Below are 25,618 nucleotides of genomic sequence, written 5' to 3'. Positions count from 1 at the left end.
TCATGTCCAACTCTTTTGGGACCCCATGGACTGTAGCCCGCCAGGCTCTTCCCATGGGATTTCCCAGGCAAGAATACAGAAGTGGGTTGCCATTTCCTCCTCCAGGGGATCTTCTTGACCCAGAGATGGAATTGGAGTCTCCTGCATTGAAGGCAGATTCTTTACAACTGAGCCACCCAGGAAACCCAAAAATAGTATTTATCAAACATTGGTCATATGGAAGGCTCTGTGCTACCTGTTAGCAAAAAGTCACATTTAAATTCAAGTTCTGTATATCTAACATAAAAGAAACACTAAATTCATCCTTTTGCATTGCAAAAACCAAAAACCAAACCCAACAACCCCCGTCCCGAAAAGAGGAATCCTCCCTTAAGTTTCCCTTGTTAGTCACTCAGTCGTGCCCAACTCTTTGTGATCCCATGGACTGCAGCCCACCAGGCTCCTCCGTTCTCAGTCCATGAGATTTTCCAGGCAAGGATACTGGAGTGGGTTGCCATTTCCTTCTCCAAGTTCCCCTTAGGTACATTCAAGTATTTGTAAACCTAATGGTTCTAAGTACCTGTACGATTATGCAGAGTTTAGGCTAAATAATAACAAAAATTCTGTTCAAGATCATAGATGCTTAAATAAAACTAGAGTCAGAAATCAGAGAAAAGGATAAGCTGAGAAGTGCAAAACTAAGAAATTAAATTGTGATAATGATTGCATTCATGAAGATAAACTTTATTTAATGGGGAGGGGCTCTGAAGTACTTATGAGTATTTCACATAAATTGACTAAAAGTCACTATAGAGTCAAATCTTAGTCTTCCAAGAAAGTAACTGTGTAACACTGGTAAATAATCACAATTGGGAAAAAGAAAAAAAACCTCGTCTACTTTGTTCTGAAAAGTTTTATTTTCCTTAAGAAAAGGGGCGGGGGAGGGGGCAAAACAAAACCAAAAAAGGAACAAACAGAAACCACTCTGAGCTGGCGACTGCTACAGGCCAGTCAGACACCCAGGCTTTCCGGGTCGTGCGTGGCTTTGGGATGGATCTCCGCGAGAGAGCCCTGGAACCACCCATCACGTCCCACACCCAGATGCCAAGAAAGCAGCAGTCACGGCGGAGGCCCAACACACACAGGGGCTGGTGGGGTCGGGGCCCCGCTGCAGACGTGGAGAGGTCCTCGGGGCGGGGTATCATAGAGAAGCACTGCGGTCGTAACCCGGACGCCCAGGCCTGGGAAAGCTCCGGGGGCGTCCCGGGCTCGAGGGCACCCAGCACTCGCGCGGGACGCCTTGTCATGAGTCACGGAGGCGAGAAAGCAGGCGGGCGGGGGAAGAAGCTGCAGGATGGAGGGAAGCCCGACCCTCGGGAGGAAAGCGAGCGGACGGGGAGGCCCGGACCTCAAGCGGGGAGGGGAAGGGGGGGGGGTCCTGCCAACCCACGCCCTGCCCGCCCTGCCCTCACCTCCATCCGACGCAACAGGCTCTGCGACCCGGTCCCGACCCCGGGGTCTGCGGGCTGGGAGGCGGGGGCAGCTGCCCGCAGCCATGACAGGCGCGGGGCGGGCCGCGGGCGGGCTGGGCCGCACGTGCGGGCAGCGCCCCCTCCCAGGCCTCCCTGGGCGCCCGCCCGCCCCCGGGCGCCGGCCCCTCACCTCGGCGGCCGCGACGCGGCCCGGCCTGCCCCGATCCCCCCCAACCCCCACCCCGGCCGAGCGGCGGTGGCGGCGGCGGCGGCACGTACTCACCGCCGCTCGCAGGCTCTCGGGCATCGCCATGACTGAGGCGCCCCCGCCGCCCCGCGCTTCGACCGAGACTGACACGCGCGGCTGGCCGGGCGGGGGCGGCCTCAGGCGACCACCCGGATGACAGAACCCGCCCCCGCCTCTCCCCACCAGTTGAGCAGCGGCCGCTGCCCCGGGGCGCCCCGGGGCTTCCTCCCCACGCCCGGGGCGGCGGGTGGCAGCGACGGGTGGCGGCGGCACTTACCGGCGGCGCGGCCAGGCCCCCCTGTCAGCGCGGGGCCGGGAGGGAGCGGAGGGAGGAGTGAAGGGGCACCGCCTCCCCCGCGCCGCCACGCATCCGCCTGATTGGCCCAGTTCACTCCCCCAGCGCGACCCCACCAGCCCCTGCGAGCGGCACTCCGGCAGCACCGGCGCGCTATTTGCATATTTGTGCCCGCGCCGCTGATTGGCCCGGGTTCGGAGGGGTGGCCGAGGCCGCGGCAGCTCCCGCCGCCGCTCCCGCCGCGCCGGGCGACCGGGGAGGGAGGCTTCCCCTCTGTCGCTCCCCTTCCCACACGACCCGGTCTGACCTGGGGTGGAGGGCGGCGGGAGGCGGGGTCGCTGCCCGGCTCCAACATGGCCCCGCCACGCCGCCGACCCAATCGCCGGTGCGATTACTCCGGGAGCTCTGGGCGGCCTCGGGGCGGGGAAGTGTTGGGGCCGGGCGCCCTCTGGCCGGAGCGCGGGGCAGTGCAGTGGCCCGGGCTCCCCTCGCCGCCCCGCCGCGGCCGCCACGTCAGGCCGCGCCCTCGCGGCGTTCTCTCCCCTCCCCGCGGCCTCACCGCCACGTCAGGCCCGGCAGGCACACCCCGGCCGCGAGCTGACCGGCGGCGGGGTCGGCGCCGAGGTCACTCACTTGCTGGGCATTTCCCCGCCAGGCTGGGGTCTTCCGAGGAACCGGGAGGGTTTCCGGAGCCTCCCTCTTGACACTGTCGTGATTTCGAACCCCAGGTTCTCCCTTCGGTCTGAGACGGCGGTGGCACACGCTTGTGCCGTAAAATCGGGAGCCAGGAGAGTGTCGCCGCGATGATACAGCGATTCAGTCCAGGTGCTAAGCACCAACCGCGAAAGGGGCGCCAGGCTAAGGAGAGACCCAGCCCCATGTCCCCATCTAGAGAGAGCGCGCGCACCTCAAGTGGTGGAGAGCCGGGCTGACACCTCGTCATCCCCATGATCAGGCCCGCGTTCTAAACTGCACAGCTCTGAAGGGAAAGAAAGAACAACCTCCTCCGACTCTCCCGCCCGCCACCCCCACCCCCCACCCCAAAGAGGGGAAGGAACTGGTCCAAGACTAGGGAGCGTACTAGAAAACCACTGGCTTACGAAGGCCTGGGGACACCTGGGTTCCTACTCTGTCACTAATTAACTGGGTGACCTACATTAAATCATAACGTGTCCCAAGGCCTCGGTTTTCCCTTCTGTGAAATGAAGAGGGTGGACACATTTTCTAAAAGCCTTCCGATTCTAAAAATTCTACGGGTCTCTTAGGTCCTGAGCTGGCTTTAATACCGGATTAAAACTTTAACATCCATATTTGAACGAGAGAAGACAAAATAACGGAAGGTTACAAGTTCAGTCGGGCTTCCCTCATAGCTGAGTCGGTAAATCATCTGCCTGCAATATGCAGCACCACCTTGTTTGTTCCGTTTCCCATCCTAGAAGGGTGATATTTAACATTCACTTTGAGAAGGGATAGACTACCCAGTCCAGTATTCTTGGGCTTCCCTGGTGGCTCAGCTGGTAAAGAATCCGCCTGCAGTGCTGGACATCAGGGTTCGATCCCTGGGTTGGGAAGATCCCCTGGAGAAGGGAAAGGCTACCCACTTCAGTATTCTGACCTGGAGACTTCCATGGACTGTATGGCGTCGCAAAGAGTCGGACACGACTGAGTGACTTGCACTGCACTTGAAGTTGACAGAAATATCTTGAATTTCTGTCTTCACAAAGAAGGATAGAGCAATGTCACTGTGCATGTTTATGCCTGACCAGAATGGAATGGCTGCAGTATACAGACAGCTAGTTGCCAAGTAATTTCACTCTTTATTAAGGCTGTCCAGAGTAGATCAACACAGCATTGTTTAGCTGAGATACTGAAAGGGTTGGGAGAAAACCCTCCTGAGGGAAAAAGTACAATTACAGTTTTGATTCCCCTGGATACTTAATAACAACTACACTCTAGGATAAGAATACACAAAAAACAGTTCACCTTTGAGCTCCCTACACTACTTATTTGAATGCCACTTTAGCTTGCAAATTCTACCTGCTGAGTCAAATATAAGGCCAGTAACATCTCATTTATCTGGCAAGATACTCCCTTTAAATGAAACCTCTACCTACTTTACAGAACTCCTCTCCCCAAGAAAACCCACATTTTCTTGACTACAGCCCTTTGAAAAATACACGCTTGGTGATTAAGGAGCATCCTTATCATTATTACCATTACTGCATTCTATTAAGACCAATGAATGCCCTTAAAATTATGTAGATCTATGTCTCTATTGCCTGGAGAATCCCAGGGACGGTGGGGCCTGGTGGGCTGCCGTCTATGGGGTCGCACAGAGTCGGACACGACTGAAGCGACTTAGCAGCAGCAGCAGCAGCATGTCTCTATAATTTCATGGCTGCAATCACCATCTGCAGTGATTTTGGAACCCCCAAAAATTAAGTCTGACACTGTTTCCACTGTTTCCCCATCTATTTCCCACGAAGTGATGGGACCAGATGCCATGATCTTAGTTTTCTGAATGTTGAGCTTTAAGCCAACTTTTTCACTCTCCACTTTCACTTTCATCAAGAGGCTTTTTAGTTCCTCTTCACTTTCTGCCATAAGGGTGGTGTCATCTGCATATCTGAGGTTATTGATATTTCTGCCAGCAATCTTGATTCCAGCTTGTGCTTCTTCCAGCCCAGCGTTTCTCATGATGTACTCTGCATATAAGTTAAATAAGCAGGGTGACAATATACAGCTTTGATGTACTCCTTTTCCTATTTGGAACCAGTCTGTTGTTCCATGTCCAGTTCTAACTGTTGCTTCCTGACCTGCATACAGGTTTCTCAAGAGGCAGGTCAGGTGGTCTGGTATTCCCATCTCTTTCAGAATTTTCCATAGTTTGTTGTGATCCACACAGTCAAAGGCTTTGGCATAGTTAATAAAGCAGAAATAGAGGTTTTCCTGGAACTCTCTTGCTTTTTCCATGATCCAGCAGATGTTGGCAATTTGATCTCTGGTTCCTCTGCCTTTTCTAAAACCAGCTTGAACATCTGGAAGTTCACGGTTCACGTATTGCTGAATCCTGGCTTGGAGAATTTTGAGCATTACTTTACTAGTGTGTGAGATGAGTGCAATTGTGCGGTAGCTTGACCATTCTTTTGCATTGCCTTTCTTTGGGATTGGAATGAAAACTGACCTTTTCCATTCCTGTGGCTACTGCTGAGTTTTCCAAATTTGCTGGCTTACTGCGTGCAGCACTTCAAAAGCATTATCTTTCAGGATTTGAAATTCTTCCTACTCCTTGGAAGGAAAGTTGTGAACAACCTAGATAGCATATTAAAAAGCAGAGATATTACTTTGCCAACAAGGTCCGTCTAGTCAAAGTTATGGTTTATCCAGTGGTCATGTATGGATGTGAGAGTTGGACTGTGAAGAAAGCTGAGTGCCGAAGAATTGATGCTTTGGAACTGTGGTGTTGGAGAAGACTCTTGAGAGTCCCTTGGACTGCAAGGAGATCCAACCAGTCCATTCTGAAGGAGATCAGTCCTGGGTGTTCATTGGAAGGACAGATGCTGAAGCTGAAACTCCAATACTTTGGCCACCTCATGCGAAGAGTTGACTCATTGGAAAAGACCCTGATGCTGGGAGGGATTGGGGGCAGGGGGAGAAGGGGACAACAGAGGATGAGATGGCTGGATGGCATCACCGACTCGATGGACATGAGTTTGGGTAAACTCCGGGAGTTGGTGATGGACAGGGAGGCCTGGCGTGCTGTGATTCATGGGGTCGCAAACAGTCGGGTACGACTGAGCGACTGAACTGAACTGAACTGATGTCTCTATAATAAATTACCTCTAGAATGCTGTTTTATGATTACTTTAGATTTACATCTGTTTGTTTTATGTCTCCTTTCTCACTACTGGGCTGACACTTCTCCATTCTTCTACCTAACAACCTTGTTTCCTGTTTTTGTTTGTTTTTAATGATTCTATTGCACTATGAACTTAGACACAGATAAACTTCTATTATTAGTTTAGACCTTCAAGTTTTGAGTAACGATTTTCTGTGGGGCTGTCCTGTGGATTAAGCACATGAGGTTCTGTGACATCTATTTTAACTGCTCAATAACTAGTTTTTACTTATTTCTTAAATCTTAGTAGTATTCTTGATAACTGAAGTGTCTGAATATGTGCACTCTAGAAAAACCATTGCAAAGGATGGCTCTACATTTTAGGATTTAGAGGCTACATCAGTAAATACTACTTTTTGCAATTTAAATGAATAAGAATCAATAATCATCAACATCTAAATCTAGTAATAATGGCTTACTAGTTCCTCAGGCAATGGAATATCCACAACCAGGTAGTAGCAATGTGCTCTCCAGGTCCCTGTATCCCACTCTAAAAATGGCTCCATTCCTACCCAAAGTCTTTCAAACCCAAAAGATCCCATATCTGCAAACACAATGTTTCAGGTCTCTAGGAAGCTGTGCTATGTCAGACAGCTGTTCTTCATACCCTGAATGAAGCATTCTACAAGTGTATCCAGTCGGTACCATTTACTGAAATCTAACTAGTCCCAAGCACTGTGTAAGGGTTTATAAAGGTTTAGCTCAGGAAGCTAGCAACTTCCAGCTTTGTTATAGTATTATTTACATAATTGTATTTTATTTTACATTCACAGTGATTCTATGAGAAAGGGATTATTTTCCCCTATTTTACAGATGGGAAGGGTTAAAAATCTTGCCCTGGTTACACAATCACTGAGTAACAGAGATAGGATTCAAACTTTAAAAAGCCTGTAACTCTTTGCTATTATACTATATCCCTCCCTGAGCTTTAGTTTCCAATTCCAAGTTTACTAAGGAAACTTATATTAACTAATTTGGCACCTTGTAAGGAAGAATTCCCTGCATAGCCATTTTAGTTAAGATTACCAAGAAAGGAATATCTCAAAATGCATATAGTGTATCAAACTTGGCATTTTCTTGCAAGTTTGAGGGGTATGAACCAATGCTCTGGTACTGTGCACTTTGGGGAATAACTGGTAAAATCAAGATTCTAAGATGGCAAAACTAAGGATTAGACCCTACTTCAGTGTGACCTACAGAAGTGATGCCCACAGAACAGTCAAAAAACCTTAAAGAAAGAAGAAAGTTAGAGGATGCTCACTTTCTGACTTCAAAACTTACTACAGCATTGCAGAAATTGGACAGTGTGGTACTGGCATAAGGATAGACATATAGATCAATGGACTAAAATTGAGAGTCCAGAAAAAAATCTTACATTTATAGTTAATTGATTATCAACAAGACTGCCAAGACATTTAAATTGAGAATGGCAACTCTATATGCTAGAGAATGAAGTTGGATCCCTACCTCACACCAAATACAAAAAAGAATAAATGAAAAAGGATCATAGACCCCAATGTAAGAGGTAACACTATAGCACTCTAAGAAGAAAACACAGGAGTAAATCGTCAGGGACTTGGGTTAGGCAATGGTTTCATGTATATGGTACCAAAAGCATAAAGAATAAAAGAAAATATAAATTGGACTTCATTAAAATAAAAAAACTTTTGCACAAGCAACCAAAGGAAAAAAATAGATAAACTGAATGTCAAAATAGAAAACTTCTGTGCTTCAAAGGACACTATTAAGAAAATGCAAAGAAAGACACCTACAGAATGACAGAAAATATCTGCAAATCATACATCTGATAAGGGTATAGTATCCAGAATATATAAAGATCTCTTACAACTCAGCTATTTTTTAAAAATCCAATTTTAAAATAGGCAAGGTATTTTTGAATAGACATTTCTTTGATGAAGATATACCACAGCCAATATGCACATGAAAAATGCACTCTAATAATTGGTAGTTATTAACAAAATGCAAATCAAAACCACAATGAAATATGACTTCACATCCATTAGGATGGCTATCATAAAAAAGACTGGCAATAACCAGTGTCTGTGAGGATGTGAAGAAGAAGTTAGAAACCTCATACATTGCTGGTAGGAAAGTATTCAAAAAATGGTGCAGCCACTTTGGTCAACAGTCCTTCCAAAGGTTAAACATAGTTAGTATATGACCCAGAAGCCCCAGTGAGATGAACACATGTGTGTAACTTACACACAGATGTTCATGGCAACGTTATTCATAATAGCCCCAAAGTGGAAACAACCCAAATATCCATCAAATGACGAACTGAACCAAAGTGTTACATCCATACAATGGAAAATTATTCAACCATAAAAAGAATTGATTGACTACTGCTACCTGGTACACCATGGAAGAAGCTTGAAAACATTCTGCAGAATGATAAGAGCCAGATACAAAAGACCACATATATAGCTCCATTTACGTGAAATGTCCAGATTAAGGAATCAAGGGAGAAACGAAGTGGATTAGTGGTTACCTACGGCTGGGTTGGGAAGAAAGGGATGAAGAATGAAGAGTGACTGATAATAGATATTTATGGGGGGGTGGGGGATAATGAAAATGTTCTAAAATTAGATTGTGGTGATGTTTGTACAACTAAATACCATTGAAATATGAATTTTTATGGTAGGTAAACACTATTTCAATAAAGCTGTTTTTTAAAAAGCAATCCCTACCAGCAACTTTCAACTTTGTTACAGTATTACAATCATTAAATTCATATATTTATGTATGCTGCTAAGTCACTTCAGTCATGTCTGACTCTGTGCAACCCCAGAGACAGCAGCCCACCAGGCTCCTCCATCCATGGGATTTTCCAGGCAAGAGTACTGGAGTGGGGTGCCATTTCCTTCTCCAATGCATGAAAGTGAAAAGTGAAAGTGAAGTTGCTCAGTTGTGTCCGACTCTTAGAGACCCCATGGACTGCAGCCTACCAGGCTCCTCCATCCATGGGATTTTCCAGGCAAGAGTACTGGAGTGGGATGCCATTGCCTTCTCCAATATTTATATATACATATATGTATATATATATATATACATATACACACACACATATATATATACATACACACATATACATACATACACACATGTTGAGCAAAAGGAATAGATACATTTTAATTATATTTATCAATTAAGCAGCAAATAATTTTTTTAATTTGAAGATTATTGGAGTGGCACTGTTACTTCTCACAATGAGCTCACCAGTTTGGTGACTTTGGGGTAATTTATATGCATTTACTCCAGGAGTTGGTGATGGACAGGGAGGCCTGGTGTGCTGCGATTCATGGGGTCGCAAAGAGTTGGACACGTCTGAATGACTGAACTGAACTGAACTGAAATACCCTCATCATGTATGTCTACCAGGCTGGGAACTGTGTTGGCTACAGAAGAAGGGATTGTTATTCCCATATAAATAATCATGAATTATTAGTAATAAATACTGAACAAATGTGTGTAGATAAAATATTTTCATTCATCTTCTTTGACATTCATTCACAGGTTGAGGCACTAAAGTAAATGTTCTTTCACAGAGTATACTTTTGTAATCTTTTACACATTTTATGTACATTCATAACTTAAAATGTTTTATGCCCCATTGTATTATGGAATCTAACATGATTTCCATCTTTCCGCAATTATAAGTAGTAGCTTGAGGAGCTTAGATACTTGTCCACTTAAGGAAAAGAATCTGAAAGGAACTTTAGTTGGTTCACGTGTGTGTGTGAATACACGCACTCAGTTGTGTCTGATTCTGCAACCCCATGGACTATAACTTGCCAGGCTCCTCTGTCCAGAGGATTTTTCAGGCAAGAATACTGGAGTGGGTTGCCATTTCCTTCAGTAGTGAGTAAAAACTAACTTCACATTAGCCCCTGGGTGTTGTGAAATTTCCTGAATTCCATGGAGAATACAGGTACTTTTTAGAACAGGGGTAAAGGACATCACTAGAAAGCTCTTTAGCTTTCCTTTTCAGGCTCTTGTTCAAGCAAATAGAAAAGAGGGTCGGCTTTCAGTTGTAGCTTAGAGCACCTCAAAGATCAATTAAAAGCATGTTCAGCACTGTTTTCAAATCTAGAGGCTGCTGATAAAAACATCCAAACGATGTATTCAGCCAGGCGGCTGATCTTCAGACTCTTATTTTAGGCCTACTTAATCAGGGAAAGATCTTAGAGTCTCTAAATTGTATCTATTTTATCCCCTGCTTTTAGTTAGGAATATACCTCTAAGCATGATCCTACTTGACAGTTCAAATCTTTCACTGTTTTGATTTTCTACAGTTGCTTGTCCTGGGAATTTCCTGGCGGTTCAAGGACTAGGACTGCATGCTCTCACTGCCAAGGGTCTGGGTTTGATCCCTGGTCAGGGAACTAAGATCCCACATGCTTCATGGCACGGCGAAAAAAAAAACAACAACACAACAGTTGCTTGTCCTAATCTTCAAAGAGGTTTTGCTGTTTTCTTTGATAAGACATCCTGAGCATCTTATTCCCTCTCTTTGTCCATCTGCTTTTCTTTGGGTAACATAAGCAGTCCTGGAGAAGTTTCTAAATCAAGTTAGAGGGGATGAAGTGTATAATGTGCAGCTGCTATTTAAGAAATTAATTCATTCAACAAATATTTAAAGAATATCTGTGAATGGGAATTCCCTGGTAGTCCTGTGGTTAGGCCTCGACGCTTTCACTGCCTAGGGCAGTGAAAGTCATAGAGATTAAGCCTTCTACAGGCTTATATTTGATTTCTCCACTACAGATATTTGGGCTTCCTGGGTGGTGCAGTGGTAAAGAAACAGCCTGCCAATTCAGGAGATGCAAGAGACAAGGGTTCGATCCCTGGGTCAGGGAGATCCCTTGGGGTAGGAAATGGCAACCCACTTCAGTATTCTTGCCTGGGAAATCCCACGGACAGAAGAGCCTGGAGGGTTACAGGCCATGGGGTCGCAAAGAGTCGGACACAGCTGAGCATACACACACACACGCAGATTTCTGACAAACATCCCACCTTCCAGAACATCTGGTTGGGTAGAGAACTCAAAAACAGCGTGTCAGAGAGTATGTGGGTCCAATCCCTAGTGAGAGAACTAAGATCCTGCAAGCCTCATGGTGCGGCCAAAAAAGAAAAGAAAAGAATACCTGTGAGGTGCCAGGCGCAGCGCTAGGTGCTGGAAATACAACAGTGAAAAAATAGGCATGGTCCTTTGCCTTGTGACAAGTTTTGTAAAGTAAATAAACACCCACTAATTAATTATTTTTACTAATTTTCTAATACTTAACTTACAGATACTGTGATTGGTGTACTTAAAAAAAGAAGTATGCTCTATATCACAGAGCCTAAGGACTAATGGAAACTGTAGACTTGTATTTTTCTAATCAACTAGTTTGTTTTAGAGGTATTACAGGCATCTTATTTCAAGGAGAAATCCATCCTGGTGCAATTGAAATCCATCTTGTCTTGTTTCAGCTTCAAAAAAGAGAAAATTGCACCAGGTTTCCTGTGAATATTTCTTGACTTGTTTTTCCTTATTCATTATAGCCACGACTATAATTTGGTCACCATCTTTCCATAATCGGCCAGGTTTCACACTTCCTGTTGTGTCTGGAAAAGAGCTTACAGAACTCATGTATTATTGCTAGGAATAAAATCTTTAACAATTACTTTAGTCTTGTATTTAAAAAAAAAATTGAATTTTTTTTTCTTGCCTCATATGGATTTCTTCAGAAGGGCTATCTTTCTTATTAAGATCATCTTTTACAGCACTTTTATCAGGGCAACATACCATCTCTTATGTAAAAGCATGAGGGGATTATTGGAATTCTTGGACATTCTGGTTGAGGATACATATTAATTATAGTTGTTTTCTCTGCACTGAACCCCATGGTTTGTTTTATAGAAAATGAGTAACAACATGCCAACCAGGAAAATTAATTCCAGGTTACATGATTGAAAAAAAAATTGTTTTAAATTCAAGAGCAGAGAGGCCTTAGAAAGCTTTGCTGAAATAAATCAGTGTAGCTTTTTTTCCCCTCTGGTTACCATTACACAGTAAGCAGTTAGTAACCCTGAACATTTTTTTTTTTTGGCTTCGCTTCATGGCTTGGGGGATGTCATCTTAGTTCCCCAATCAGGGATTGAACTTGGGCCCTCAGCAGTGAAATCACAGAGTACTAACCACTGGACCACCAGGGAATTCCCAGATCCTGCACAACTGAAGTAGAAATCTTTATGAAAACAAGCAAAGGAACTGAGTCAATGTTTCTTTAAACAAGATATTGATAGAAATTAAGCCTCTCAGTCCGTAAAGAATCTGCCTGCAATGCAGGAGACTGGGGTTTGATTCCTAGGTCGGGAAAATCCCCTGGAGAAGGAAATGGCAACCCACTCCAATATTCTTGCCTGGGAAATCCCATGGACAGAGGAGCCTGGTGGGCTACAATCCACAGGGTTGCAAGACTCAGACACAACTTTGTGACTAAACCACCATAGGCACAAATTTGATTTCTCCAACATTACAGATATTTGACAAACAGCTCACCTTCCAAAAAATTTGGTTGGGTAGAAACCTCAAAAACAGTACTTCAGAAAACTGAATTTCTTCCAAAATGAGGCCAGTTCTGCCACACTGATAGACTGTATTTGAGTGATGGCTAGTAACAAGATAAAAGACTAAAATGTTAGGCCAAATCCTCTTGATATCAAATATATAATTGAATTTACCCCTTTTCACAGTTTATCTCAGTGTCATGGAGGTCTGCCTAGCTTTTTCTCATAGTTAGCAATTTTTGGCTAATCCTGTGGAACCCTGTGTCCAGCACACAGTACCCTGGCTCCTGGGGGACACTTCTCTTTGGGTTCCCTTTGCAGAGTGTGTGCTGTTTGGCAGGGACATGCTGAGCGATGTGTGCAAACTATAAGTAATGTCAGGCTAGAGCTTGCTCACTCTCTGCCACTCCCCTTTCTAGATAAACGAAAGGGACTGCAGGCTTTTCTGTTCTTCAAACACACCACTCTCCTTGTCTTGGGATTTTTTCACCCTCTATTCCCTCTGCCTTACCATAGGCTCTGGGTTCAGCTGCTCCTTCAGGTTTTGCAAAAATGATTCCTCTTAGAGGCCTTCCTTGACGCCTAATTACTCAGTGTGTTTCCTTCTTAACACCACAGTCCTGTTTGTGTGTTTGTCTCTGCCCACTAGAAAGCAAGATTCTGGAGGCCGAGGCAGGGCCACTTTTGCTCCTGGAAGTATTTCCAGCACCTAGAACGCTTGTGCTCAAGAAATGCGTATTTTCACTACTGTATTTATAATGGATGACCAACAAGGATCTACTGTATGGCACAGGGAACTCTCCTCACTATCTGTGATAACCTGAATGAGAAAAGAATTTGAAAAAGAACAGGTACACCTATATGTATGACCGAATGACTTTCCTATACACCTGAAACCAACACAACATGTTCATCAACTATGCTCCAACGCAAAAACTCTCATTACAAAAAGATAAATGTCTATTTTATCCTGATGAACTGCTTACCCAACATATCTGTAATGTCCTGGCTGGAAGAACTGCTGTCATTTGGGGTTATCCCACCTGGTTTTGAACAAGATACTGGAAGCCTCAACTGGAAATTCTCAAACCTTCATACTAGCATCACTGGGGAAACTTCAAAACTACCTTTGCTTAGACCCCGCCCCAACCTAGGGGTGATGGGTCTCGGGCACCAATATGTTTTAAAAGCTCTTTGTGTCTTTGCTTGTGTGACCAAGGTAGAAAGTACTGGTCTAAGTGACATGGAACTGAATAACTACCCAACTACCATGCTCTTCTCCTCTAGGTGAGTCATTCCTGTGTCACCTCTGTTTAGGGAAACTCAAAGTGTTCTTTAGACTTTACCTTTGTGGCTTCTGAATACCTGCCTTGTTATCACAAAGGGGCAGAATTCGGCATAAACCAAATGAAAAATTTACCTCTCAGGAAAAAGACAAGGTGTTCAAGTAACCTAGGTTCATCTGTAAGTTCTTATTTAGTCTCGAAGTCATGTCCAACTCTTTGCAACCCAGCTAGGCTCCTCTGTCCATGGGATTTCTCAGGTAAGAATACTGGAGTGGGTTGTCATTTCCTACTCCAGGGGATTCTTTCTGACCAGGGATTGAACCTGCATCTCCTGCAATGGGACAGGAGGATTCTTTACCACTGAGCTACCTGGGAACCCCTCATCTGTTAATACCTGCTCTGAAAACCTCAAACTCAAAGGGGAAAGTTCCAGCATTTTTCTTCCTTCATAAAAGAAAGTCATCAACAAACTTCTTCATTTAGCTGTAGAAATCAGAAGCAATCACTCAAGTGCAAAGCAAGCAAAAAAACAATGCTCTCAGAAGAGGGATGTGTCCAAATTCCATCCCCTTCTTTGTAAGAAACAGAGATCAAGTAGTGGTTGGCTCAGAAACACTTGTCCAGGGACTTCGCTGGTAGTCCAGTGGCTAAGACTCTGAGCTCCCAATGCAGGGGGCCCGGGTTCCATTCTGGGTCAGGGAACTAGATCCCACATGCTGCCACTAAAGATCTCTTGTGGTTCAGTGATGACCAAGATCCCCTGGATTACAACTAAGACCCTGGACAGCCAAAAAGATACATAAATATTAAAAAACAAAAACAAAAAAACGGAAAAGAAACACTTGTCCGTACTTTTTGTTATGGCAAACTCTAAACTTTTAGACCTTACATAAAATTGGGACCTCTTTTTTTTTTTTTAAGGTAAAGCAATGGTTATTGGTATTTTCCTCAAACTGTGCAACTTAATAAGCTGTTCTCTTCTTTATTTTTCAAAACCACCATCAGAACTGTTCACAAAAGCTAGATTCATGCTAAAAGTCAATGTTGTTTCCCCTCCAGTTAGAAAACCTAAATAACTATAGTAAAATGAGTGTGCACACAGGATTAGAAGTAGAAACATTTGAGTTACCATCCAGGCCCTATCACTTGCCAACTGAATGAATGATCCGCAATTTTTCTTGCCTGTTAAATGAGAATCAGAACACCTATGCTCCCTGCCCCATGTGGTTGTTTCTTGCTAGTAATATTCATAGACTTCCTCTGAAAATGTTGCAGTGTGCAAATGAAAATTCCTGGGTGGGAGGGAGGCTCAAGAGACAGGGGATTCAAGTTGTTGTATGGCTGAAACCAATACAACATTGTAAAGCAATTATCCTCCAATATAAAAATTAATTTTAAAAAATGAAAATTACCGGTCTTCCGTCTTACAATGAACTTTTAAGCAAAAAACAAACAACTATTAAAAAAAACCACAGTGGTTACAGTAATTAGAAATGTTGACCCAGGATATACGAAGTGTCCAGCAAAGTGCTGAAGAAGTTGTCCCTGAATCCATTAAACCAGATCACCCAACAGGGAAAGCCATTTCCTCTGCAACAGGAGAAACTCAGCTCGGCCAAATCCAGAAATAACACAATAAATCCACTTATTCATCCCCAAAAGTCTGTTTCCACCCTTTAAAGTTCTTTCATCTCCTGCAAAAGATGTCCAGGCTATAAAAGGGACTATTTAAATTCAGAAAGCCTTGGGGCTCCCCTGGTGGCTCAGGAATACAGAATCCACCTGCCAATGCAGGAGACAGGGGTTCAGTCTCTGACCCAGGAGGATCCCACATGCTGCAAGGCAGCTAAACCCGCACACCACAGCTACTGAGCCTGTGCTCTAGAGCCCAGGAACCACAGCTACAGAAGCCCAAGAGCCCTAGGGCCTGTGTTCCCCAATGAGAAGCCACCGTAATGAGAAGCCCTCCTGCCACCAGAGAGTAGCCCCCTCTCGCCACAACTAGAGAAAAGCCCAAGCAGCAACAAAGACCCAGCACAGCTAAAAATAAATGAATAAAATTATTTAAAAATCAATTAATCCAGAGAGCCTCTATTTAGTCAAGATCAGGGCACTGAACTTGAATAGCTATGAGTTTAAAATTCTATTCCAGGGTTTCAGTAGGTAAGAGGATATAGAAAGTTGCAAGTTGATGGCAGTTTTGCAGTTGATCCCAGGACAGCTTACAACAGAACTCCTGCCTCCTAACTTTTCAAGGTTAAAAGCCAACCTTAGAGGTTGTCTGGCTGAGAATATGCTGGGACAGGTATGGATTAGAATCCTATGTGGTCCTGGTAAGTCTTTAACCTCACCTAGACTTTATTTATTTGTAAAATAGAGATTAAAAACATCTCTTTTACAGTGTAAATAATCCGAAGCTTAGAGATGATATACATAAAACCAGCACAAATTAGGTTATCAATAAATCATAGCTAATTTTTAAGAGCCAGTTGAGTGATTTTCAGATTTCTCCCACTGACAGATCACTGTAAACTGCTGATACAATTTACCAAGTCATATGAACCGAGAAAAGCTTTGTTGTTGCTATGTTTGGTCACTAAGTCGTGTTCGACGCTTCTGCAACCCTGTGGACTGTAGCCACCAGGCTCCTCTGTCTATAGGATTCTCCAGGCAACAATACTGGAGTGAGTAGCCATTCCCTTCTCCAGGGGATCTTCCTGACCCACGGATCAAATCCAGGTCTCTCACATTGCAGGCAGATTCATTACCATCTGAGCCACAAGGGAAGCCCCCCACGTGCTGCTCCCCAACCCCAAGAAAAGCTTATTTAGTAGCACATATGACTCTACTGTATATGTATACATGGTATCACAAAAGATCACATCTGGGGACTTCCCTGGTGGTCCAGTGGCTAAGAATCCACCTTCCAGGGGACAGGGGTTCCATCCTTGGTCAGGGAGCTAGGATCCTACATGCCATGGGGCAATTAAGCCCACACACAACTGGAGAGTCCATGTGACGCAAGTAAAGATTCCGTATGTCACAACTTAAGACCTGATGCAGACAAATAAATTAATTAAAAAAAAAAAAAAAAAACACCTCTGTTCATCAGAACAAAGATTTTCTTAAATCCCCTCAAAACAAACTGGGTCATGTGTCTAGTCTTCCCACATTATTTGTTGGCTGCATGTTGATTTGGTTTATAGGTGTAATAGCAGGTAAAACAGACAAGCTGTGGTAGACCAATGGAGAAAAGTCCTATCGTTCTGATTAGCTGCAGGCCTCACAGAGTTTGCAAACCTTACCTAATAACATCTTACTGATATGGATAAACTAATTCAATGATTTTGAAATCTTTCTGAAGACGAGGAACTTCTTTCTTTAAAAAGATTATTATAATTTTTTTTTTTTTTTTTTTCAGGAGCTCAAGATCTAAAACACAGAAAAGCAGAAGTCCTGAATGAAAAAACAGAACCAAGGCTGAGGAGCCTTTCTGTAAGCTTAGGCACCCCCTGCCCTTCCCCACCCTTAGAAAGGCATCTCTGAAGACTTCCTGGGCTTGGAGGGGAACATTTTGAAAAATCCCTTCAGTTCAGGCCTTCATTCTGCAGATAAGGAGATTAAACCCCAAGGGACTAAGAAATCCACCCAAGGTGGTCCTGTGAGTCTATGAAAGAACCAACCCTGGGACCCAGGCCTCTGACTTCTCTGTTCAGCATTTTCTTGACTCAGAGGTTACTAGTTTTGAATTTTTCAAACAGCATAGCTGGGAAACTTTGATTTATTTCCCAAGATAACTGGTTAAATAGGTGAGGCAGAACCTTGGCAAAGCCAGTCAACTCTCTGAAAAATTTATCTTCTTAATGGAAGGTTGATCAGATGTCCCTCCTCTGTCTACTTCTGCCATCATGTTCTATAATGTACTAAAATCCTCTGTTTTATACCAGACATCATAAATGGTCTGCCCAGTGTATCCAAGTCTCTTGGGCTGGTTGCTCTCATTTAAAAATCAGAAGATTTTGGCGTAGAAATGTGGATTTCCAACTTCTGCTGAAAATGGAGAAATCCTAGCAATACTGAATTCTCTCTCTCTCTTTTTTTTAACTAACATGTCCTTTATTCTATGTTGTCCTATTAGAGTTTTATTTATACCAATACTGTGATATGCTTAAGATATAGATCAGTAAATAAAAATATTAAAGATACCAGTACAGAAAATTCATTCAACCAATTAAAGCAAAAACCAAAGCTCTGGAACAAGACAAGCCTTAAGCAAAAATGTTTGGATATACTCAGGGAACTCCTCTTTTGAGCCATATCCCAGGTCTCTGATTTCAGTGACCCTATTTAATAAGCACATCAACCAAGAAAGGCCAGCAAAAGGTTTTAAGAGGTAAGCAAATGTAGACTTATTTTGTAATACACAAAGTGCTAATTTCAGTAGATCCATGAAAATAGAGAACATCTGAGAAAGATCATCAATAGAAGTCACTCAGCCCAAATTAACGTTAGACATCAGTTTTTACAGCATTATTTTAAATCTATATAAACAAGTTCAAATTTTCTTTGAAGAAAGAAACTTGTTAAGAAACTTAGTAGTTTCTTAAACTTAATAGAAAACCCTCTACAATTTCTAATGCTTATTAACATAAGCATACATGAACTACCTTTGTAATAGAAACAGTTGTTCAAATGTTAATTCTGAATTCTCATTCCTAGTTAACACTCCCAGGAGCTGAGAAGAGGCAGGCACTCTTTGGTGTGTCTCCGTCCCCACCCATCCCTACCTGTTTGTGTCCATTACTGTCTGCCCCCTGTAGACATTTGAATTTGTGACCCACGGTCTAAAGCTTTTCTCTATAGAAGCTTTTTTTCTTTCTTTCTTTTTTTTTTTTTTTTGAAAATGGAACTTATAAAAACAAAGGTAAACCTAAGAATCAGACACAGGGGATAATCTCATTTTAAAAGATGAGGTGAGGCCTCCCTGGTGGTCCAGTGGATAAAAATCCACCTGTCAATGGAGGGGACACAGGTTTGATCCCTGGTCCAGGAAGATCCCACGTGCCTTGGGCCAATTAAGTCCCAGCGCCGAAGCGATTGACCCTGGGTGCTGCAACTATTGAAGCCCGAACACTCTAGAGCCCATGCTCTGCGACAAAAGAAGTCACTGCAATGAGAGGAGGCCCCGCTCCCCACAACTAGAGAAAAACCCAGGTACAGCAACGAAGACCCAGCACAGCCTTACAGTTAAAGGAAAAAATGAGGTGAATGTCACCATATATAATGCTGCTCTCTTTCATTGATTAAGGACTAAACTTTTGGGTGTCCTGACTCGTTTATTTTTCTGAGAGCTGTTAAAATACCCACAGACTAACACTCAGACTTGCTTCCCTGTGTGTCCCCTTCCATATGACTTCTGTAGCACGACTCCAAACACTCTGAGCCCCTCGGGAGATGCGTTATTAAACCACACATCAGGCCGCATCCTGCGTCCCAGGGTGCCTCTCTCAGCAGTATAGTTAGGAGGAATCATGCCCAGGACTGGGCAACATGGGCTGGGGGACAGCAGGCAAAAATGAGACAATTCTTAAGGAGCATTCGGTCCTTGGCTCCCAGCTGCAGCAACCCGGGCCCTTGTGTCACACTCTTGCTCCCTGCACATCCCCACATCTGTGATTGCCTCACACACCTCTACCAGTTCAATCACCTTACTCTATGCCCTCGATAAAATTTACAAAAGTAGCAGATAAACAAATTCACCCTAAGGTTTTAATAGTTCAGAACTGTGTATTTTTAAATTATTTTTTTTATTGGAGTATAGTTGCTTTACAATGTTATGTTTGCAAAACTGGATACTTTTTATTTTAGCTTTTTAACCTAAGTGTGTATCACTAATAACAGAATTTTAGGGATCATGATTAGTTGATGAAAAGAACAGCTGGAAACAAAAAAAGGCTTACCTTCAAATTATACCACAAAGGAGGAAGTTTATTTACTTTGTGCCTGAAGGGTTACCAATTATACCACCTCCCCTCTTCAAGGATGTTATTCAAATGCTACTCTCTCAGTGAGGCCTTCCCTAAACACATAAATTAAAATTATGACCATTCCCCCAACACACTCCCTACTGTATCCCTTGTATCTCCATATCACTTAGCACCATATGATACACTGTATCTTGTTGTTATTGTTGTTTACTGTCTCCCTGCCTCCAATAGAACGTAAGCCCCATGGGACCAGGATCTCTGTCTGTCCACCACATCCTCTGTGCTGTGGCAGTGCCTGGCCCACAGAAGATGCTCAACCAAGGTTTATTAAACAAATAAACTTGTCATGTATCATGCCCAGGCCTCAGGTGACAATTATTTCCATAGTTAACAGTTGGATACATAGAACTTCTTGATGATGAGAGTGGCTACATATTTTAAAGCTGGAAGGGTTCTCAGAAGCTGTGATGTCTTTCCTTTGAAAAACTGAAGTTAGTCACACAGTCGTGTCCAACTCTTTGCGATTCCATGGACTGCAGCCTGGTCCTGCTTCTCTGTCCATGGAATTCTCCAGGCAAGAGTACTGAAGTGGGTTGCCATTCCTTTCTCCAGGATCTTTCCTTTACATATGCTGCTGCTGCTGCTAAGTCGCGTCAGTCGTGTCCAACTCTGTGCGACCCCATAGACGGCACCCACAAGGCTCCGCCATCCCTGGGATTCTCCAGGCAAGAACACTGGAGTGGGTTGCCATTTCCTTCTCCAATGCATGAAAGTGAAAAGTGAAAGTGAAGTCGCTGTCATGTTTGACTCAGCGACCTCATGGACTGCAGCCCACCAGGCTCCTCCGTCCATGGGACTTTCCAGGCAAGAGTACTGGAGTGGGGTGCCATTGCCTTCTCCGTCCTTTACATATATGTATACATTTATATATTGGGCTTCCCTGGTGGCTCAGACAGTAAAGAATCTGCCTGCAATGCAGAAGACCCAGGTTCGATGCTGGATGGGGAAGATCCCCTGAAGATGGGAATGGCAACCCACTCCAGTATTCTTGCCTGCAGAATTCCAGGGATAGAGGAACCTGTTGGGCTACTGTCCGTGGGGTTGCAAAGAGTTGGACACAACTGTGTGATTAACACCTCCACTTTCATACATATATATACATATATGTTTGAAATATATATATATATATCAGACGGGTAGCCCATCTGGGAAGGAGGAAACTGAATAAGATGACTTTTTTGTCAAAATGCTACAATGTAACCAAACATGTGTAAGATGTGGGATGTGGGACATGATGTGGTGGCAGTGGTGAGGTGTTTGTGTGCGTGTGTGTGTGTGTGTGTGTGTGTGTTTAGTGTAGCAGCTGCACCTTTAACTAGATTATGAACCTGTCTTCATTTCCTCTGTGCTAACAAAGATGGAGTTTAGTTCTTTATCTGAAATATGTCCTAGTAAATACATATAATAAGACCTAATTTGAAAAAGCCACAGAGGATGTTTCTGGCTATTTAACTTTGCAGCCCTGCCTTCCAGCTGTCCTTTGGGAAATAACTTTATTATTTTTTGTTGTTATTGGTATTTATACCTTTTTACTATGCTTCTTTGAAATCTTCGAACAGCATGCATGGGAAACTTGGATTAATTCCCCAAATACAAACAACATGAAGCCTGAACTTCTGGTTCACGTGTTCTAACCTGGCACCAAGGCACTGGTGGACCCCAGACTAGATTAGATTCGTGGTGCTAAAGTAACATATGCATTATTTGTATGGAACTAACTGGCTAATGTCCTGAGCAGGGGTGAGCACAGGGTATCCGTGAGAAACAGATAGTTTCAGCACAAGAAAGTAACCTCTTCAGAAAAGTTATTTTATCACCATTGTCACCGGAGACATCATCAGTGAAACTTTTAAGACATAGAGCACATAAGATTAGGTTACCAACCCCAGATCAAAGGAGTGTAGAAGAGAGACAAGAAATGACCTGCTTTTTAAGTACCTGAACTTATGAAACCTCCCAGACATAATCTTACAGTAGAACCTCATTTCTGGTCTATATTACAATCCATTCTAAGGAATAACACATGTTCAAGGTTATTCATTACAGTACATCAGTAAAAGTTTGGAAACAAAAGTTTGGAAACAAGTGATCATCTTGGGGGCCTGGTTAACCGAATTATGGAATATCCATACAATGGAATACGATTAAATTTTTTTTTAATGAGAATATTCTTTATGAACGGAATTAGAATGATTTCAAATGACAGAACCAAGATGTGGAATAATAGAGTATGCGATCATGGGGACAAAAGGTAAAACAAGAACGCATACGTCCAAGGACTTCCCTGATGGTCCAGTGGTTAAGACCCATGCTCGTAATGCAGGGGGCCTGGGTTTGAGCCCTGGGCAGGGAACTAGAGCCCACATGCCTCAGCTAAGAGTTCACATGCTGCAACTATGACCCTGCACAGCCAAATAAATAAGTATTAAAAAAAAAAAAAAGACTGATCTAGGAACATTTTAAAAACTTGAAAAATAAAAATAGAAAACCCAAGAATACACACATACAGTTATATTTTCTTGTATATATATGAAATATCTCTGGAAGGGTGCATAATAAACCGAATCACTGGCTTCTTCTAGAACAAGTATAAACTATTGGGTGTAAGATAGGATGTATTGTACAACATGGGGAATATAGCCAACATTTTGTAACAACTGCAAATGAAGTGTAATCTTTAAAAATTGTATTAAAAGTTCAAATATTTTAAAAGTGAATTAAGCCCTTCTTAATCTAGGAGGTACCATTTCTGTAGGTTTGAAATTTTTTCAAGATGAAGATGATGTACCAAAAGCAAACAAACAAGAATATGCTCTGCTCTGGGGTAGTAAGTTGGGTGCCTCCAGCTCGAGGCTGTCAAGAAAGGGGAAGTGCCAAAGATAATTTGCTTGCTTCAGACGTATCCTTATGTTGGCCTGCAAGCTGAGGGCAGAGTGGAAATCTTTTCTTTGCCGCCATCAGAAAATGGGTTTTCAACACTGGCGATGCGGTTTCTGACCTTGCCATCCTAATCAGGCACAACCTTCTTTAACTGAAAATGCCCAACTCCTCACCTTGGGCTGGTTATACACAGGTGAAAAAACAAAATGTCACAGTTAACCTTTTCTCTCCATGCTTTGGCCACCCAGCAGATAAAATGCTAAATATGTAGCACAGGACCTAAATGGAGTCAAAGCTTCAGTTCTGGAAAAGTTTTTCTTGGCAAACCCCTGGCAAAAGGGGCAGCCCCTTGGGGACTCATAGCAAACAAGGGATTTCCTCTGTATGGGCTCAGCAAGAGTCAACGTGCAGTTAGGTAGTTTTGATGGAGGGATGCTTGGATGAAAAAGGGAGGAGAGTTAACAAACTAGTGTTTCAGTCCTGAATCTACCTCAACACTTACCACAGGATCTTAATTTTTAAAGCCCGAGTACTTCCCTGGTAGTTCAGATGGTAAAGAATCTGCCTGCAATGTGGGAGACCTGGGTTTCATCCCTGTGTCGGGAAGATCCCTTGGAGAAGGAAATGGCAACCCACTACAGTATTCTTGCCTGGAGAATTCCAGGGACAGAGGAGCCTGGAGAGCTACAGTCCATGGGGTTGCAAAGAATCGGACACGACTGAGTGACTAACACACACACACACACACACACACACACACACACACACACACAGCCTCCTCTGCAAAATGAAGTCACAGTCATTGCTTCATCCACCTTCCTGGACCAAAAGATAAAAAAGAATACAAAGCTTTTGTTTGCTTGTTTTTGGGTGCACACGAGGCATAGGGGATCTTAGTTCCCTGACCAGGGATCGAACCCACGCCCTCTGCACCGGAAGCCCTGAGTCTCAACCACTGGACCACCAGGGAGGTCCCTACAAAGCAATTTTAGAACTCTATAAGGCACTAGAGGCAAACGATAGGTTACTAAATACAACACGAAATACCTTTTAGTGATAATGGTGAAGTTTATAGAGAGGCAAACATTACCTTTAGAATCGGACATATTGTAGCTTTCTAGTCCTCAACTTTCATCTGCTATGTGACCTAGGACAAGCCCCCTACCCTCTCTGAGCCTTAGTTTCCTCAATGCAAAATGCTGTTAATGCTACTATTTAACAAAGCAGCTAGCTGTGAGAATTAAGTGGAGGAACCTACCCAAGTAGAGAGCTCACCAATTCCTTTTCCATGTACCTTCGGTAATGAATCATGGTCTCAATCAAAGGATACTTCATTTGCTGATTTGCTACATTCCTCAGACTCTCTGTACTGTGGGCTCAATTTTTCTGTAAATCTAGAAGTTTTCTAAAAAATAAACTCTACTAGTTAAAAAAAAAAAAAGATGTTTATTGAAAATGTAGCATATTTAAAAGGGGGACTCTGGAGCCAGACTGCATGGATTTGAATCACAGCCTCACCATTTACTCGATGAATGATCTGGGGAAATTTAGTAACAGCTTCGTACTTCAGTTTGCTCATCTATAAGCACTACGTTAATGTTTGCCATTAATATAAAACAATACTAACAATTACCTTTAATATTATTACATTGTACTCAACAATGGGAATACAGTGATGGACAAGGCGATTTAAGCAAAGCACTTTGAAATCACCCACTGTTATCTTAAATGTAGGCCCAAAGAGGTTAAGTTACTCCACCAAGGCCAGTAGCTAGTTATTAAGACGGGACTCATGGGTTTCTCAGGTGACACTAGTGCTAAAGAACCCACCTGCCAGTGCAGGAGACACAAGAGACACAAGTTCAATCCCTGAGTTGGGAAGATTCCCTGAAAGAGGGCATGGCAACCCATTCCAGTATTCTTACCTGGAGAATCCCATGGACAGAGGAGCCTGGTGGGCTACAGGTTGCAAAGAGTTGGACACGACTGAGCGACTGAGCGCATACCCACACAGAAGACCAGCCAGGGCCAGTGAGAGAATTCTAGACTGCAAGCCACTGTCTCTCCACTGCTCTGGGCTATGCAACCAGATTTGAACCTGGACACTACCCAGTCCTGGAAGCACCAGAGTGGATTCAGGAAGTCAGTTGGAACTGGCCCAATAATTCTGCACATTCCTGACCTCCACCCTCTTTCTACATCCCATTCCGTGGGGTGTTGTCCTTGCCTGGCCTACATGTGGACCTTCCTGCAAATTTCAGATTTGGCGTCCACGGTGGGGACTACGTGGAAAGGCCACACCTCCCACACCATGTGGGTTTCTTTCGTGTTTGTGAATCTTTAGCAGAATAATTAGGTTGGGTCTCTCAGAGACCTCTTGCAAAGGGGCAGATCCAGGTTTGGTGGGGTTCGAAGTGTAAATACTATGGGCTCTCTTTAAGGAAAGAATACATAATTATGAAGCAAAAATTAGGTACCAGGCCTTGGAGTGCATGCAAATGAAAGGCCCTAAAATTTAAGCATAATTAGCTTCCTGGGAAATCAGCTCTGCTCTTAAAGTTACTAATTCCTTTCCTTCCTTCTCTCTTCCCTTCGTCTTTGCCTCCAGCCGAGTCACCTGCACCTGCCCTTTCCTCAAGCACCCATGGGCACCAGGCTTCCTAAGTTTACATTCTGATGAAAAAAAATGGACTTTGCTCCAGTCTACAGATTATTGTCCAAATTACGATACAGACACAGCTTTTCTTGGTATGAAAGAAAAAAAACGCTGTACAGTTAACCTGTGGGTACTGTGTAATCAAGCTACGTGGGCCTGTGCGTTAGACTTGATGGACCACAATGGAGCTAGAAGCTACGGTTTTCTGTTTACATTTGTGAACACACCCAGAGGCAGGCTCTTCTGTGTCTGGGACATTCAATAAATAAATTGATCCTCTTGAAG

At 43.6% G+C, this 25,618-nt stretch overlaps 1 protein-coding gene across 8 annotated transcripts in view; it reads right to left on the bottom strand.

The window, feature by feature from the left end:
- Positions 1 to 25,618, bottom strand: part of CHD9 (chromodomain helicase DNA binding protein 9) — a 226,055-nt gene that overhangs the window by 162,120 nt on the left and 38,317 nt on the right. For 3 of the 8 annotated variants that reach the window (XM_061387181.1, XM_061387191.1, XM_061387188.1), the window contains exon 1: positions 1,976 to 2,400. The exons of 1 other annotated variant lie outside the window; for it this stretch is intronic. The gene's annotated coding sequence lies outside the window, so the exon portion shown is untranslated. Of the gene's footprint in view, positions 1 to 1,734; positions 1,953 to 1,975; positions 2,401 to 2,626; positions 2,970 to 25,618 lie in introns of those variants that run through there. 4 more of the 8 variants (XM_061387187.1, XM_061387189.1, XM_061387184.1 and 1 more) reach the window with 3 other exon arrangements.

This window comes from Bos javanicus, chromosome 18 (genome assembly GCF_032452875.1).
Source record: "Bos javanicus breed banteng chromosome 18, ARS-OSU_banteng_1.0, whole genome shotgun sequence".
Classification (NCBI taxonomy): Eukaryota; Metazoa; Chordata; class Mammalia; order Artiodactyla; family Bovidae; genus Bos; species Bos javanicus.
Note: the sequence above shows the minus strand (reverse complement) of the source record. Positions and strands in the feature narration are given on the sequence as shown.